The sequence below is a fragment of the Leucoraja erinacea genome, chromosome 9 (assembly GCF_028641065.1).
Source record: "Leucoraja erinacea ecotype New England chromosome 9, Leri_hhj_1, whole genome shotgun sequence".
Taxonomy (NCBI): domain Eukaryota; kingdom Metazoa; phylum Chordata; class Chondrichthyes; order Rajiformes; family Rajidae; genus Leucoraja; species Leucoraja erinaceus.
In genome coordinates this window covers 49,447,422-49,466,594 of record NC_073385.1, presented here as the reverse complement: position 1 = coordinate 49,466,594, position 19,173 = coordinate 49,447,422, and the positions used below count along the sequence as shown (strand labels likewise).

Genomic DNA, 19,173 nt, shown 5'->3' with positions numbered 1-19,173 from the left:
TCACAGGGAGAACATACAATCTCCATACTGACAGCACCCATAGTCAGGATCAAACCCGGGTAAGGCAACAACTCTATCGCTGCGCCACTGTGCCACCCCATTTGTAACCATCAATTCAATACATTTTAGCAAGGGGCTGCAGTTAAAAACTGTAATTAATAAGGTCCACAGAAAATCTGCATTACGATCGGGTTAAAAACTCTTGGAAATGTTGGACTCGGCCTTAAAACATCAAAATCAGGTAGCAAAAGGAAAAGAGCTGAGTGTTGTCACAGGTTCACTGCAGGTTAATTACACCTTGCTGGGTTAGTGAGTAGAAAAACAAAGCAAATATAATAAATCATGGGATTTGAGTCTGTCAGTACTTAATTTCATAAGATTTCTTGATTCAACCTGTCACACTGGAGCCGTAGGGGGAGGAAATCGGAGAACACTTTCAACACTTCCTTCATTGCAAGCAGCAAAGTATTCAACAAGAACTTTTATCTTTAATCTTTCATGGATATGATCATCGATAATATGGCTGGTGGTTTATGCAATTATTTTATTGTCATAAATAGATTTTCAGCTGCACCACCAGTTTTGGTTTGGTTTTGGGGAAGATTCTGTTTTCCCTCTGGCCACTAGGGGTGCCGCATGATGGCAGCCTCCGCCTATAGTCTGTCTGTTTTTCTATCTTTAAAAAAAAAAAAATTGTTTGTTTAAAGTATGTTTTGGAGGACTTTGTTTTAGCATTTCTCATGTGGGGGATGGGGGTAGGGTAAGGGGGAAACTGTTTCCAAGTCACTTCCTGGCAAGGATGCGACTACCCCCATTCGCGGCCTACCAACTGGATTGGCACGGCCTTTCCTGCCGGGGACCGGACCAGAGCTTCAGCAGCAGCGGCGCAGCGCTGAATATATTGCGGTGCGGGCGATGCCTTACCTGGGATCGCCGTTTGAAGCTCCGGAGTGTTGGGCCTGCTGCTTCAACATCGCGGAACTGTGGTTTGCAGAGCTCCCAGCACGGGCGGCGCTGACCAACATCGCGGAGTCCTGGGACCTTTTGCCGACGGCCGCCAGCGTAAATCTCCACCTGTGGACTAAGGGAGCCGCGATCTCCAGTAAGAAGTGGCTGATTCGGAGGTCCAAGCCGCTGAGGATGTTCTTCCGTTCCGATGTCGGAGTTCCATCATCCTGGCGAGAGGGCCTGAACATCGGGCTGCCCCTAGCGGCGACTGCGGGCGGCTCGGGAGGCTCCGACCATTGGTGAACATCGGGGAACATCAAAGAGGAGGATGGCTGAACTTTGGTGCCTTCCCGCACAGTGGAAAACGTTGATACCGCTGGGTGGGGATGTTTATGTTAAAGACTATCGTGTTCTGTGTTCTTCATTTTATTCGTACGGCTATATGGTGACCACAAATTTCACTGTACCAATTGGTGCATGTGACAATAAATGTCTCTTGTCTCTTGTCTCTTATCTTGTTTTTGTAGAGGAGCTGAAAATGTCTCAGATGGAACTCCTGGGGATTTTAAGGGGGCTGATTGCCACTTTAAGGACCTGCAAGTTTTCTTCAAGAGGGGACGTGTTCTGTGAGCTTCTGCTTGAACTAATGCCCTGTTCTAACAGCTGATTTGTGAGGGCTTAAGGTGCCACTTCCAGGCAATACTGTCTGCCCCCGCTCACTTGGCGATGAAGGTTTGAAGAGAATTTTTGAAATGTTATGTGAAAACTTTCAGGAATGCTTTTGTCAAATCTGTATCAACATTGAAAACATTTATTCCAATAAATCTTCTCAGTTCAGAGGTGCAAGTACTGTGCTACTCCATCTAATTGGATGCTTTATGGAAGTCACCAAGAGAACAGGAGCACTTTGTCCTGAATTTTTAACCAGGATATGCCCAGGAGGAATGGCATGTGTTCAGGTCTTTGCTGCAAAGGAGGAAACTAAAGAGTGAAATTAACTCATTCCCCCCCCCCACTGGTGCGGTCACAGATAGCGAAGGACGCTGTCAAAGGATCAGGGCAAGTGTGAGGTTTATGCTCTTGGTGAGGTCAAATGTAAAGGGAAAGTATATAGTTAACGGAAAGATCCTTTACAGCATTGATGTACGGGAAGAGTTTGGGGTCCAAGCCAGAGCTCCCTGGAAGTGGCAACACACGCAGATAGATTGGTAAAGAAGGCAAATGGTATGCTTGCCTTCATTGGTTGGGGCATTGAACGTACGAGTCGGGAGGTTATGTTGCACCATATTGTGTGTAGTTCTGGTAATCCCATTACTTTGGAAACACTTTGGAAAGTGTAGAAAATGGTTACCAGGATGAATAAGTTCCAAGGCAAGTTTGAGGAACAGTACCACATCTTTCATCTGGGCACATTGCAGTCTGGAACCGAAACCAATATCTCGAAATGTTAATACGACATTCTTTCTCTCTTTCTGTCTGTAACAGACCCGGCGATATCTGCCTCTGGCAATATCTGTCATGTTGGCTCATTTTGTTTCTTTCCAATGGGATAACATGTTCAGCCTGTTCAGCCTGTCCCATGATTCTGTTGTTAACAACACATAACACAGCCAAAGATATATATAAACCCTCCCTGACATGCAATAAGCGACTTGCGTAAACTCACATAAACTAAATAATTTCTAGTGCAATCAAGGCAGTTTGTAATTTCCACAACACTGTACGATCACTGAAGTTTACATCGGAATCAAGCCAGCAATGGCTGCAGTTCTTACTCAGAAGGCCATAGAAAGTGCCTGAACAGTGAGGTGGCATTCAAGTTTACAAGTAACTTGAGCAAAACGCAAATTGCTGGAGTAACTCAGCGGATCAGGAAGCATCTCTGGAGGACATAGTTGTACATTTCCTGCACAAATGCTGTGGCGGGATTCTGAGTTATTAGCTGCTGCTGAGTTACAGCCAGACGCCTGCTACTTTGGCCCAGCAGTATTGACTCACTAGTTGAATGAGGAGAGCGACAAGAATTTGTTGAACATGCAGAGAGGGATTTCTGCTGGATTCCAATTAATACTCTGAGTTATTTTGGGCAGAGGATGGAAACGGACACAGTCAGTGATTCCGACGTGTAAAATCTGACGCGAAAGGATTCAGAAATAAATCGGTGAGCAACTATAATTTGATTCTAACTGCCATATTATCTAATTTTGTCTCAGCTTATCAGAGCCACTCCAGAGATTTCCAGTATCTTCAGTGTAGGTAGGAACTGCGGATGCTGGTTTATCCTGAAGATAGACACAACATGCTGGAGAAACTCGGCAGGTCAGCCAGCATCTCTGGAGAAAATGTTGTTTTAGGTCGGAACCCTTCTTCTGACCTGTTCAAGGTGTTCTGGGTCCCAAGGAAGAAGGGACCCAACCCGAAACATCACCTTTATTTTTTCTCCAGAGCTGCTGCCTGACCCGCTGATTTACTCCAGTATATTGTGTCTATCTACCCCTTTTATTCTATCCATCTTTCTTTGTCTTATTCACTGTCAAAATTTGTTTTCTCTCTTTCCTGGTTCTGACACCAGATCTCAGACCTGAAATCTTTAGACTTTAGAGAACTTTAGACTTTAGAGAAACAGGCCCTACGTCCCACTGAGTCTGCGCCAATCAGCGATCACCCCGTACACTCGCGCATTCCTACACACTTGGGACAATTTACAAATTTACCGGCCAATTAACCTACATACCTGTACGTCTTTGGAGTGTGGGGAGAAACCTCACATGGTTGCAGGGAGAATGTACAAACAGCTCCCGTGGTCAGGATAGAACCCATGTCTCTGGCGCTGTAAGGCAGCAACTCTACCGCTGCGCCACTGTACCGCCCCAATCACTTCACACTGATATTGCCTGACTTTGAGATTTTCCATCATTTTCTGTTTTTATTTCAAATAGGCGTGACCTATTAGCACACCATTTGTTTAACATCTGCTTCTATCCTTCAATTGGAAATGCAAACAAGATATTTTGCTGAAGTAGGTGCAACCCAGTGATTTGAGATAACCCAGTGCTTTGTTGTTGGTGATACTGATTTAGAAAGGGACACGGCAAAGGACATCCTGTTGGAATCACGTCATTATTTGCCTGATGTTGCCACAACTCGAGGGCCTGAGCTCTTGTGAGAGGTTGAGCAGGCTACGACTCTATTCCTTGCAGCGCAGGAGGATGAGGGGTGATCTTATAGAAGTGTATAAAATCGTGAGAGGAATAGATCAGTTAGCACACAGAGTCTCTTGCCCAATCGAGGGGAATTGAGAACCAGAGAACATGGGTTTAAGGTGAAGGAAGAAACATTAATAGGAACCTGAGGGGTGACTTTTTTTTATACAGAAAGGGTGGTGGGTATATGGAACGCGCTGCCAGAGGAGGTAGTTGAGGCAGGTAATAACGCAACTTTGTAGCAGCACCTGCTGGCGCACGCAAATATCGAACCCGGCGTTTTCCCGCGGTCACGTGACTCCAGAGGGGCTGCTTGTTTTCGCGCGGTTTTGCTTTCGCGCGGCAGTTCAGTGCTGACCACCATTGTGGCCAGACGTGTCGAGAGAACCTGTTAACTGAGAAGTGATTTGCGAAATAAAAATCGTTAGAATACTCAGTTGTCGTTCTTGCGACTGTATTGTATTGTATTGTATTGTATTCAATTTATTGTCATTGTCTCAATTTGAGACAACGAAATGAATTTTCCTTACAGGCAGTATCATTAAAAAAAAAATCACAAAGAAATTATAAAAATAAATAATAAATAAATAATAAAACATATTAAAAATAAAATTGAAATTGAATTAATTTTTTTTTAAAAAGCACAAATGCAGAAGTCCACGACACAACATAACATAAATGGCACCCAGGTGAGGACGGCACCATAGTCCAGCCAGCCTCCCCTCCGTGTTCATCCGTGGACGGGGCCTTCCAAGCACCCGCAGTCGCCGCCCCGGGTGGCCCGATGTTCAGGCCCTCACGCCGGGCTGGTGGAACGCCGACGCCGAACCCCGACGGTGAGCAACCTCCTCCTCAGCGGCCCGGACCTCCTGATCAGCCGCCTCCCGCTGCCGGAGTCTGCAGCTCCTGAGTCCGCAGGTCGAGCCGGGCAGAGTCACAGGACCCCGCGTTGATTAGTCAGCGCCGCCCGCGTTGGGAGCTCTGCAAACCACAGCTCCGTGATGTTGGTGCAGCAGGTCCAGCACTCCGGGCTCCAAACGGCGACCCCCGGTAAGGCATCACCAGCCCCGCGATGTTCCAGCGCTGTCCCGCCGCTGCTGGAGCTCCGGTCGATCCCGGCAGGAAAGGTCGCGCCAATCCAGGTAGGTAGGCCGCTGTGGGGGGGTGGAGGACGCGACTCGAATAATAGTCGCGTCCTCACCAGGAAGCGGCTGAAGGACGGTATCCCCCGCACCGTGCCCTCTTCCCCCACATAAAGACACCAAAAAAACACAAAAAAACACACTTTTACATAACTAAATAAACAAAAAAACAAAAAGATACCGGGCTGTAGGTGGAGGCTGCTGGCACCAGTGCCACCGGAAGTACACCGGACTGCTAAAACTTTTAAGAAACATTTAAACAGGCACATGGATAGGATAATTTTAGAGGGATATGAGCCAAATGCAGGCAGGTGGGATTATTGTAGATGAGATATGTTGGTCAGTGTGGACAAGTTGGCCCAATGCTTCAAGGATTTATTAAAAGATCAGAATTATTCAAAACATGACCGTTGGAACTCGGATAAGTGATTGTCATTTGAGCCCCAGCACTCTCAATAGAGGTGATAAACATTTCAGGGTTTGAACATTGCAAGTGTCATGCACTCAGATGACTGAATAAAGTATAACATTCTTCAAATTGTTATTTTATATCTGGCTGTATAATCTCTTGCCACATTCAACGATCTGTGTCACAATGACTGTGAATCTGCCCCTCAATTTGAAGTCAGAGAACAGCTGTACAGTCAACCCTTTTGTGTTTGATTCAATAAACTGAATATTACATTAAGAGGCTGCACAGCAAGCAATACATAACAAACCAGAATCAAATTTGAGTATGTCCTTGTGTGTGCAGCTCTCAACCACTGTCCAATTGTATTTTATCAGTCAGCAACATACAGTACCAGGACGCACTTCAGTGAAACCACAATGAGACAGAACTTAGTGTCTCTGGCAAAGGTACAACCAACAGAATTTATCTCATTGAGCAAAAGAGAAGAGGCCTAATGATACCAGTCATGTGTAAAAGCCAATAACAAGCAACAGTGGACTTAATTTTCAAATGCAGACTCATTGAATCTTGCTTCCTCCAGATATGAATTTGAATGTTGCAGATTCTTATGATTCACCACTGTAAAGCACATGCACTAGCCATCTACAACCACAGCATTTTTTCTTGCTTCCCATTAATGGTTGTAGCTTCTGTAATTTTAATTCTTGTTCTTGGGATCTAAAGTACAAGAATTGCCCATTTCTAATTATAGTTGCATGTTATTGATGTATTACCTTTAGGAACAGCTGCCCTTGTGATGATAGGGATCCCTTTACGCTGCTGGGTTGGACATTTGCTTTGCTAGATTTGCTTTAATCTAGTGACAGCAAAGAGGAGAAGAGTCTATGCCAACACCTTGGCAGTGTGCAAGTTGCAGCAAAGTTTGCCACTGATTATGTTCTCATAATGTCACCACTCTTCTGTGTTGTCATCCCGCTGAATGCAACCCGGCCTTGGTGTGCATCCTTGCTTGTGGTTTTGAAGGTTGAGGATCCAACCCACAAAAGTGATAGGAAAAATCTCATTCCCTGGCTCTCTTGACCAAACAATTAATTTGCCATCATTTAGTTTGACATTGCAATTGATGCTTTCAGAAAGTTAGGTGACCATGAGTTAAAATTGAATGGAATCTTGCTGTAATATATTTATTGTTTTCAACATGATACACAATAGAATTTATTTGTATTTCTGCACTTGTTGATGAATTTGAACTCCAGGTGTATTTCTCTGTTCCATCTATATGTATGACATGCTGAGACTGCTTTGCTGCTCTATAACAGACCTCATTGATTTAAGACCAGGTCTGTCATGCAATAGAACTGAGGTCGTGAATCTGTCATTGTGAGCTGCAGATCGCTTTAATCTTGGATGTTAAACTTTATTGGTTGATGTTTACCTTTATGAAGTTGATCAGCTATAGCAAGATTAGAAAGGCTGTTAAAGAAATGAAAACAATTAACATATTAGTTAATGGATAACTAGGGGAAGAATAAAGACAGACTGCAATTAGGATAAAACACAGTGGTATGTGGTACTGGAGTTAACATCACAATTGTGTCAAAAGATCTATGGACTGTGTTTGAGGTAAGAAAACATAATCATTATTGGTGCTGGGAATTTTCTGAGCAAGAAATAGATGGGAAAGGTGAATTAAGGCATCGGGGTCCTTCCACAGTTGCAAAATAACTGGTTAAAAAAATGAAATGATTCAATTTTGCATGCCTTTTGTAATTCAATGGATGATTTATAGTGCAAGAATTTTTTATTAGGCGCTAGCAATTTAACAAGAAATTGGAAATTAAATATTGCAGCATGAATACAAAGCTTTTAACAGTTAATCAAAATTCTCTTCACGCAGGGCACAATTCTACCTTGCAAACAGTCTTGGCTGTGTTATCATCCCTCTTTTCCCTTCAGAATACACTACTTTGGTACTAGAGGTTTGCAGCTCTTGACATTTGGCTTCTGCTTGCAAATCGTGTGATTTATGTAGTTAGTTTAGTTTATTGTCACATGTACCGAGATACAGTGAAAAGCTTTACTTACACGCTATCTAAAACATGACGAGGTGAAAAGTGATGATGGGGGTTAATTTTCTAAGAGCATTGCAGAAAGTCTCCAGTAATCTGCTGTGTGACGATTTAGAAATTTGTTTTATCGGGTTATGTTTGTCTTGCTTCCTTCGAACTCGCCAGGGCCCTGTTTCCAACTTTAAACCTGCCTGGACCCCATTTCCAACGCTTCTTTTTATTTGACATGGGCCTTATTTCCCTTAATCCCTTGAGAGTTACAGGGTTCACTGAAAATGTATTATACTGCTATGTGAATATAGAAACATTGAAATAGGTGCAGGGGTAGGCCATTCGGCCCTTCGACCCAACACCGCCATTCAATATGATCATGGCTGATCATCCAAAATCAGTTCCCCGTTCTGGCTTTTTCCCAATATCCCTTGATTCCACTAGCTCTAAGAGCTAAATCTCTCTCTTGAAAACATCCAGTGAATTGGCCTCCACTGCCTTGTGGGGAGGAGAATTCCACAGATTCACAACTCTCTGGGTGAAAATGTTTTTCCTCATCTCAATCCTAATTGGCCTACCACTTATTCTTAAACTGTGACCCTTGGTTCTGGATTCCCCTAACATCAGGAACATTTTTCCTGCATCTACCCTGTCCAATCAAGTAAATTAAGATTGTGCAAGGCTATAAAAAGGAATAACATCCAAAATTCTGCAGAATCAGCCAGCCCAGCACCACCAATGTTCTGAGCCTGTCGAATTACCAGAATTTTGTTGTATATATTTCCTGTATATTTAATTTAAAAAATACTCTTACTACCAAACACTTCTGAAGCCTCAATATATCAGTGGCTGAATATGTATTGCGTAGGAAGTAACTGCAGGTGCTGGTGGACACCGAAGGTACACACAAAATGCTGGAGTAACTCAGCGGCACCTCTGGAGAACAGGAATATGTATTATTTTATTGCATATAGAAGCAGGTACTATAGTGACTTTTAAGAGGCTTTTAGATAGGCACATAGAACAGGAAGCTCTGAAAAATTATTTTATTTTGCACTCACAGAGACCTTGGCTTGTTGTATCAAGTACATTTTGGGAACAAACTGGAAGTTGGGAGTGTAATGCAATTTTGGTTCAAAATTCAGTTCATGTAAGAGTCGCTGAGACCAATTCTTGAAAATAAAGCAAGTCAATGTCATCTACTGTCATCACTTTGGCACAGTAAGGGACAACTTTGAAGTCTGTTTTAAATATTTATGAACAAATGGTTAAGTTTCAACGTAGATCTTGTTGATGGACTGGTTTGGATTACCAGCATAATCCAGTTGATAAATTAATTAAATAGAAATTTAAGGGGTGATTATAGTTTAGGTATATATGACATTTAAAAGATTTGTAAGGGTAAAGCAAAATTATTTCTTCTGATGGCACAGTTCTGAACAATAAAACAGAACTTGGATATTAACATTAGGGCCATTGAAAATTAAATGAAAATGTCAAAACCAAGCTTGGATAGAGTGGATGTGGAGAGGATGTTTCCACTCGTGGGAGAGTCTAGGACCAGAGATCATGGCCTCAGAATTAAAGGACGTTCCCTTAGGAAGGAGATGAGGAGGAATTTCTTTAGTCAGAGAGTGGTAAATCTGTGGAATTCTTTTTCACATTAGGCTGTGGAGGTCAAATCAATGGATATTTTTTAAGGCAGAGATAGAGATTCTTGATTAGTACAGGTGTCAGAGGTAAGATAGCGGAGTCAGGGGCTATGGGGAGAAGGCAGGAATGGGATACTGATTGGGGATGATCAGCCATGATCACATTGAATGGCGGTGCTGGCTCGAAGGGCCAAATGGCCTACTCCTGCACCTATTGTCTATTGTAATGGGGAGAAGGCAGGAGTATGGGGTTAACGGGAAGAGATAAATCAGCCATGATTGAATGGCGGAGTAGACTTGATAGGTCAAATGGCCTAATTCTGCTCCTATCATTAATAACCTTGTGAGCTTATAAACAAATGTAAGCAATTGCATGGCATACACCTGTTGATTTGGTTAAAAATCTGTAAGTTAATAGTATAATGGTGCCCTTAAGTGCAAGCATTATGACTGTGTACTATATGAAAGAGAATCAGCAGCATTTTGACTGAAGAATCAGGCATCTAGCCGAGTTGCTAATCTATTTTGGTATTGATCATGACTCCAACTCAAACATCATTAATCAAACCTTTGCTGAATTAACAGTTACATACCTATGCAGGCTAGACTTGTATAACTTAATAACTGTCCAATAAATTTAGCTTCATCATTTTCTTCATTGGGAAAGTTTCTTGTGCCTCGGGTAGCTCAGGTTCCAACATAGACTTATGGCAAAATATAGATGGACGTTGCCAGGGATGTCAGTGGAGGAAGAAGTGTGCAAGGCATGGGTTGTAACTGACAAAGTACCCTGATGCATCCATTTTGCGAAACAACATCAATTGGTGATACCCCCGTAAAACATACAAACAGAATTCGGCTCATTGAATCTACTCTTGTCATTCGATCATGGCAGATCTTTTTTCCCCGTCTCAACCCCATACTCCTGCCTTCACCCTTATTAATCAAGAATCTATCAATCTCCGCTTTAAAAATACCAATGATTTGGCTACCCATCATCCTGTGCCAAAGAATTCCACAGATTCGTCACCCTCTGAAGAAAGAAATTCCTCAATGTAGCCATTCTAAAGATACATGTGTTTATTCTGAGGTTGTGCACCTCTGGTCCTAAACTGTCCCAATGCTGGAAACATCCTTTCCACATCCACTCCATCTAGGCCTTTCATTATATGATAGGTTTCAATGAGATCCCCTCACTTCCTTCTGAATTCCAGTGAGTACAAGCCCAGAGCCATTAGACTCTCCTCATATGTTAACCCAATTAAATAAATACATTCATAGTGTACATCACTAGGATCTGATATTGAATCCTTGTGTCCCATACTTTGAGATGTTTCTGACATCTGCCTCTCACATAGCAGAGGAGCAAGCAACAGGATTTAAAAGATACATAGTTGCCACGGTATGAACTAGAGATAATTCAACAGTTCAGGGGACGTGTATTATATATTGCTTTCAGTAATCAGAAGGTTGACCAACAGCATGGCTTATTGATGCAATCAAGTCTATTGGACCCATTAATGGAGACCAGGATTTTTCATGCTTTATTCCTAATTGATTTAGGAGCCTGTGACCAAATGGGTGGGTTAGTTCTCACTGAACCATAAGCAAGAAGTTCACCAATGACAAATGCTGATAAGTTTCTACCTAATTAAACAAAAATGTGTTTCTAATTAGTCAGTAAACGTTTGCTGGCAACTTAAGCATTTATACATCTCAGCTCAGAGTTTTCATGGATGATATAGTCTGTTAATTCTGTTTTGCTGAGGAATAGGAATTTGGAAAATGCTAACCAAATACAGTTTTTGATTCTTCCACATAGTTATCTGGATATTCTTGAGTACAGTAATAGGCCAGGTTTGTTGAGCTCCAGACTTCAAAATAAGTTGCATATTCCTCAAAGGTAAGTCACTTCCAAGTGACTGTTGTAAACACATTCTTAAAGGAACAATTGCAAGCAGGCGTAGCCACTTTTATGTTAATGGTAAGTACATTTGGCATTGTACATATGAAACAGAGCCTCATGTTTATTTTTGCTTCACTAGGAATTTAACAACCCATCACTGAAGGATGAAATGCTCCAACTGGGTTTTGCTCTTTGGGCTGTGTGTTGAGGTAAGTTTACATTAACTCGCCCTCAAATCTACTAATTACACCCTGCAAAAAAATGCCAGTTTATTTCTAACTTTGTAGCTGTGGTAATATTGTGTTATTGAATGTCTGGATATTATTGAAAGAAAGTGAACTATCAATAAAAAAAATGCTGATAAGAAATAAAACCATAAAATGTTTGAAAAACCTAGCAACTTTGATATCACAAATGGAAAAGTAACCAGTCAAGGTTCTGGCTGCTAAAGATAGACACAAAGTGCTGGAGTAACTCAGTGGGCGGGACAGGCAGCATCTCTGGAGAGAAGGAATGGGTGACGTTTAGGGTCGAGACCCCGCAGAGGTTTGCGGGCTACCCCTGAGAAGAAGGGTCTCAATTTGAAATGTCTCCTATGCCTTCTCTCCAGAAATGCTGCCTGGCCCGCTGAGGTACTCCAGCATTTTGTGTCTCTTCAGTTTAAACCAACATCTGCAGTTCCTTCCTACACAAGGTTCTCGGTACTGCCTGGCTTGCTGAGTCACCAGCATTTTCTTTTTTTTTAATTTTAGACTTCCTGCAAATACAGTATTTTCTGATTCTCATAAGTTATTGGAGCAGAGTTAGGCTATTCGACCCATCAAGTCTACTCCGCCATTCAATCATGACTGATCTATCTTTCCCTCTCACCTCCATTCTCCTGCCTTCTCCCCATAAGCCCTGACACCTGTACAAATCACTTGTTTTTTAAATGCTAACATGGACACCATTTCAACATTGGCTGCTCTGATATTGGTCACGGGGCCCTGCTCTTTCACACACACCTCACTTTCATGTTAAATGATTTTTCTCAGCCTATAAACTCACAATTTGTGACGTTACTGCAATGGCGTTGTTGGTTTAGAGAGAGAGAGAGAGAGGTAGGTGTTGAACATCTCTTCTTCCCAGACATCTGTTGGCTAATTGTACCAAAGGTTCCCTGTTGAAAATGGTTTCAGGTATGTAACACATTATTCATCTTAATTACAAACCATTGTCCTAGATTGTACAACAGCAATTTGCAAGTAATTACTCTGAATACTGTGCCCCAGTAAAGACCGTAATTTAAATTTTCTGGTAAACTATATCACTGTTGGGATGATTTCTCCATTGGAGCACTGCCAGTTGTGCAGAAATTCAGAGTCCTGTGAATCGCTATAGTCGGCAGAGAAAACGAGAGAGTGTTTTACTGAGGCAAATTCTTTGATTTATTGCTTTTCATAAAACTTAAATCCTCCTTTGACACTTGGCTGCTCTACCTATTGAATCTTAATGTGCCTCAAATAAACCTCTGTGTGTCTGATCTCAGGGATAACCTGCAAGCTACTTATTCAAAGATGGCAAGTTGTACTTCACTGAATACTGTTTCATCAGAGTTCAGGTACATTTTTTTCATGGAATTGTTTCCTTCATGGTTGTGAGAAAGGTTGCCAGAATGTATTTGTTTAGTTATCCGCTATTGCACTTCAGGTAGATTGTAGCGTTGTCAGTAATATCATGCGTAAGGCTCATAATAATGCACAGCAGAATAGAAACCAACAATATGGAATTGATGATGGAGAATTAAAATTCAAGCCTGATATCAGTTGTGGGGAAAACATTGGAATATAAAATGAAGAATGTACTCGAAGGTCACTGAAAATCATACTAAAAATGACCCAGTCAACAAAGCTTCTACAATCTTAAAACCACTGAAATGCTTTTAATGGGTGGCTGTGCTCCACAGCCTTGTTTTTCCAACTGTTAGCTTTGTCAAACTGCAAAACCGTTCTATATACAATAAAAATAAATAAACAAACTATTAAAAATGTTTTAATTAAAAATTGAAAAACCACATGTTAAACAACCAAAAGAATGCAAACATAAAGGAGAGATCCATACATCTTGTAATGTGGGTAGAAAGGAGCTGCAGATGCTGGTTTATACCAAGGATAGACATAAAGTGCAGGAGTAAATCAGCAGGTCAGGCTGCATTTATGGAGAAAAAGGATGGGTGACGTTTGGGGTCGGGAAGGGTCTCGACCTGAGACATCATCCACCCTTTCTCTCTGGAAATGCTGCATGACCCCCAGAGTTACTCCAGCACTTTGTGTCTATCATCACCATGCAATCTGGTGCAGGTTATCCAAGGTTATCCTCAGTATAAACGCTGAGGATTTGTTATGACTTTGAAACCTGTCTGGAGACTCCACATGGCAGAGCCTAGCCATAGATTTGCTAGCAAGCGACTATCAGAAAGTTCTGAATTTCCATTTGGACACCAGCCGTCACCGGAGTCTTAAATTACTGCTTCAGAAGCAGAGTGTTGCAGTTTTTATCCCGCACAATCGGTTTCAGATTGGATTGATGCCGTTGATGCTGAATGTCACCGGAGTTTGACTGGTCTGTCAATGAACTGGGCTACCTGTACAAGTCCCTGCAATTTCTTGTGGTCTTGGGCACAGCTGTTCCCAAACCAAACTGTGATGGATTCTGGCATTATGCTTTCTATGGCATGCTAGTTTGAACTTAATAGTTGGAGGAAGAGTTGTTCCTGAATCAAGGCTTGTGGGATTTCAGGCTCTTGTACTTTCTGCCCAATGGTAGCAGCGACAGGAATGCATGTCCTGGATGATGGAGATCATTGATGACAGATGCTGCCTTCTTGAGACAGTGTCTTATGTAGATGCTTCCGATGGAGGGGAAGGCATGCCTGAGCTGAACCCATCTCTCTCTGCTGCCTCTTGCATTCTTGTTCATTGGAATTGCCATACTAGGGCATGATGCAACCAGTCAAGATACTTTCTACAGTCTCGAGAGTCAAGTGTGTTTTATTGTCATATGTCCCTGATGGGACAATGAGATTCTTACTTGCTGCAGCACAACAGAATATGTGAATATGTAAACATAGTACATAATGGGGGAAGAGGAAAAAAAAGTTCAATAAATAACAAATATAGTGCAATAATAATAGTTTTTTGCAGTTCAGAGCTTATTCATGTGTTGTGTTTAATAGCCTGATGGCTGTAGGGAAGAAGCTGTTCCTGAACCTGGATGTTAGTTTTCAGGTACCTTATTTCTGATGGCAATGGTGAAATGAGTGTGTGGCCAGAATGGTGTGGGTCTTTGATGATTTTGACTGCCTTTTTGAGGCAGCGACTACGTGTCTTCTTCATTTCGTGTCCATCTTGTTACAAATGTTGGCCTCGCTGTCTACGTCCATCCTGAAAAGGTGGCAAGCTTCTGGCGACAATCACTGGAAGCCATCACTTGTCGCAGTAGATGATGGTAGTAGCAGAGTTCGCTCAGGATACTTCCTGTTTCCAGCCCCGCGATGTGGACGCTTCAGCTATGGGGCCACTTTCTACAGTGCATGTGTGTAAGACTACTGGCTGACATACTGAATCTCTCTAAACTTCCAAGAAAGGAGAGATGCTGGTGGACCTTCTCCATGATTGTATCAATGTGCTGGACTCGGAACAGATAATCTGAGACGTTAATGCCCAGTAATTTAAATTGCTAACTCTCTCCACCATCCACCCACAGATTTGTGGTTTGGTGTGTGGCTTCCCGACTTCCTCTTTCCGAAATCAGCAATCAGCCCCTTGAATCAAAGATACAAAGTGCTGGAGTAACTCGGCAGGTCAACCTACCTACAGTATCTGAAGAACATGGATAGGGGGCGTTTCATTTTGGGACCCTTCTTCAGACTGTCTGTAGTGGGGGACAAAGCTGGAAGAGAGATGGGGGTGGAATAAAGCATGGCAAGTGATAGATGTATACAGGTGAGGGGGGTTGATTGTCAGAAGGGTCCACAAAGACTAAAGGCTGTGAGTGAAGGAAAGAAGAGACATGAAATGTCAAGTGAGAGGAAGGGATATCGGCCGATGGGGGGGGAAGGGAAAGGGGGGTGGGGGTGGTGTTTTAGCCAACCACAGTTGTGTCATCGGCAAATTTATAGATGGTCATTGAGTTGTGGCCAGCCATACTTCTTTCAGTTTAGTTTAAAGATACAGTGCCGAAACAGGCCCTTCAGCACATCGAATCCGCACTGACCAACGATTCCCATATAATAGCGCTATCCTACACACACTTGCAACAATTTATAATTTTTCCTAATATCTGACCCACCTGGTCATGGGAAGAAGATACAAACTCTGTACTGACAGCACCTCTAGTCAGGATCGAACCTGGGTCTCTGGCGCTGTAAGGCAGCAACTTGACCGCTGCGTCTCCGTGCCGTACAGTGTTTTCACTGGAAGAAGAGCCATGAGAGCAGGCTCAGGAAATATTGCAGGGCCTCACTAAACAACCTTCCAGCCAACCAGCCGCCATATTCAACTGGGACTGGATCAATGTCCATTGTGGATTAGATGGCCACAGCTGCCATTAAAGAAGTCTGGAAGAATGCATGGATTAGGTTGGTTTCTTTGCCTAGCTCCAGAAACATCCAAGAATCCACTTCACACTCACACACTTAGTTGGCAGAGATGAATGTAATTGAGGGCTATGTACCAGTTTACTTGAGTAAGTCATAGTTGAAGTGAATGGAGTCAAAGTAAATTATTATAAAGGAAATGTTAATGCTCCAGTTACCTGTATAATATATTATTGATTAGAAGATAACTGTGGCTTGGTGAATATAATATTCTTGTGTCTCTGGCGCCTGGGACAACTTTTGTAGAATTAAGGGTTCCTTAACAATGCTTCCTTTTTCCCTGCTCTGTGCTTGTACATTAGAAAGACTATTTTAATTGCCGTTTAATTGGGTAATAATTGATGTTGCCCGTGTTAGGTTGATCTGAAAAATGTACTGAATTTTATCTGTAGCATTTTGACATTAGCAGTACTATCACAGTTGGATAGGACATCACTTTTCTTAACTCATGCTGATCCAGCAGCACAGTGTTTAAAACAAACCTTAAGAAAAGCATTCGGTGCGTATTTCCGGTCTTACAACAGTGATTGGCATTACTAATAATGTAGCACATTTAAATAAATACAGATATGGTACATAGATGTTTTTGAAAGCAAAGTTAATAAATCGAATGTGTTTTCTATCTTCAATATATCAAAGATTTTGTTTCAAAGTGTCTGTGTCACCTTTAAGGAGCTGTCAGTGTCGATCGAGTAGCTCTGACATGAGAAGCTCCACTGCATTCACTTTGTGTTCTTTCCAGCCAGCGATTCTGTCTCAGTTATACAAACCTCTGTTGAATCCTAAAACAGTTTCATGTGTAAGGTTGTTTTGTTTGAAGCAAGTATGTTTAGAAATACACTTTAGACTTTAGAAATACAGCGTGGAAACAGGCCCTTTGGCCAACTGAGTACATGCTGACCAACAATCACCCCGTACGCTATCGCAATCCTACACGCAAGAAACAATTTACAATTTTACCGAAGCAAATAACCTGGGATTGTGGTGTTGAAAGCAGAGCTACAGTCAGCAAACAGGATAGACACAAAATGCTGGAGTAGCTCAGTGGGTCAGGCAGCATCTCTGGAGAAAAAAAGGATGGGTAACATTTCAGTCTCAGTTTGAAGAAGGGTTCAGACCCGAAAAACATCACCCATTCTTTTACTCCAAAGAGAGTGCCTGACCAGCAGAGTTGCTCCAGCACTTTGCATCTATCTTTGGTATAAACCAACATCTGCAGTTCTTTGTTTCTACATTTTGTCAGTAAATTGGAGCCTTTTGTAAGTGCCATTGTTATCTCAATGCTCTAGGAATGAGTGGAGGGCCAGGGAGATGGCATCTGCTGTACACTTGTTGTGACGGAAGGAAATTGCAATGGGTCAAAGATGACTGGTAGTTGATTTGTGCACTTTGGTCCAGGTCATACAAACTGCCCAGAGGCTGGACACTGGTGATTCCCTTCAGAACCAATGGCCATACTCCACTTTCCACGACATTGCCCGTGGAAGTGACTGGTCATGAGACACTGGCATCACACACGTCTGAAGGATTCTCCTCGTGTAGACAGTGGACTTTCCAGATCATCAGCCATAATATTTAAGAAATGCAAGTTTGGTCTTCCTTTTATACGAGTTGTTCTGTGGGATGGGTTATAGCAACAACAACTTGGCACTACCACAAGGTGTAAAGTGGGTTTCTTCTCAATGTTATAATCAGATAGTGTCCGGCCATGCTGTTATGGTTTCCCACTAAAGATCAATCACCACTCAATCATTCCGTGCCCTGAATCTTAGTTTTGACATATTCAATAGTATCTAAAGGACTTACCTTGAGGAATAACATTCTCCTTGTTGGGGAACTTATAAGACCACTTATTTGGCTCTCTTTAGAATTAGGTGAGTGTTTTGTTCCGAGTGAAATAAAAGTAGCTGTGATCCAAGCTGATTTAATTAGGTTAGAATTGGAAACACATTATGATCCCCATTTTCAAAGTTGTGATTCCCTTTATGTACATGCTATCTAATGGATAGCGCCCAGTCACAGCAATGTCTATTCAGTGAAACAATCTCTATCCACATGGGCTTAGAATTTTCTTATGTGTATAATTAACTTAATGGATCAAAGATTCTGCTGCTGGAACATAGTACCAAAAGGATTTTGTGAAAATATTTAAATCATTCTTAATGATTAATTCTCTCCGAAAACCAAATAACTTTTTTTTAAAAGCAAACATGGCAAGACACTGGTGACTGAGATTAACCATCAACTTGCTTCTTCACCAGTTGTGTTGCTGCCAGATTTATTTCTGGTTTTAAGTTATCAGGCCTAGTAGAAACTGCCTATTAGTGTCTTGCCTCTAGAAAAAGGTGTTAAACCCAGTCACACCTGCTCATTTAATTATTTTCTATTTTTAGGATGTTATTCATGCAAACTAGCTGCTGCTTTTTATAGGTTACAATGATCATTGCCTTTAAAAATAATTTATTAGCTGCCATACAGGGTTAGACTTTATTGCATGGAGGAGGCTGAGAGTTGATCTTTTTCGAGACTTATAAAATCATGAGGTGAATGCACAGTGTCTTTTTCCCAAGATAGGGGAACATGAACTAGAGGGCATAGGTTTACTGGGAAAGATTTAATTGGAACCTAAGAGGCAACTATTTCACTCACAGGGTGGTGGGCATATGGAACGAGCTGCCAGAGGTAGTTGTGGCAAGTAATATAGCAACATTTAAAAGGCATTTAAGCAGGTACCCGGATAGGAAAGGTTTAGAAGGATAAGGGCAAAACATGGGTAAATGGGACTTCCTTAGGTAGAATATCTTGGTGGGTATGGATGAATTGGGTCAATGGGCCTGTTTCTGTGCTATATGACTATGACTAAAATAATTTGGGATGTTATGCAGTCAATTAAGGTGCCCAATATTTATATCTCTAAATATAACTTGGTGAGCTTGATAATTGGTTGCATGTAAAAATACCACTTTGGGTGGCACAGTGTCACTGTGGTAGAGTTGCTGCCTTACAGCACCAGAGCCTTGGGTTCGATCCTGACTATGGGTGCTGTCTGTATGGAGTTTGTACGTTCTCCCCGTGTCCTGCATGTGTTTTTTTTTGTCTGTGAGCTCCGGGTTTCCTCCTACACTCCTACAGGTTTGTAGATTAATTGGCTTGGTTAAATAGTAAATTGTGCCCAGTGTGTGTAGAATAGTGTTAATGTGCGGGGATCACTGGT

The 19,173-nt window shown here is 42.1% G+C and overlaps 1 protein-coding gene across 6 annotated transcripts in view; it reads left to right on the top strand.

Annotated features, from left to right (window-relative positions):
- LOC129700355 (alpha-(1,6)-fucosyltransferase-like) overlaps window positions 1-19,173 on the top strand; it is a 664,773-nt gene that overhangs the window by 386,296 nt on the left and 259,304 nt on the right. For 4 of the 6 annotated variants that reach the window (XM_055640772.1, XM_055640767.1, XM_055640766.1 and 1 more), the window contains one exon: window positions 11,463-11,532. The exons of 1 other annotated variant lie outside the window; for it this stretch is intronic. The gene's annotated coding sequence lies outside the window, so the exon portion shown is untranslated. Of the gene's footprint in view, window positions 1-2,026; window positions 3,110-11,462; window positions 11,533-19,173 lie in introns of those variants that run through there. One more of the 6 variants, XM_055640770.1, reaches the window with a different exon arrangement.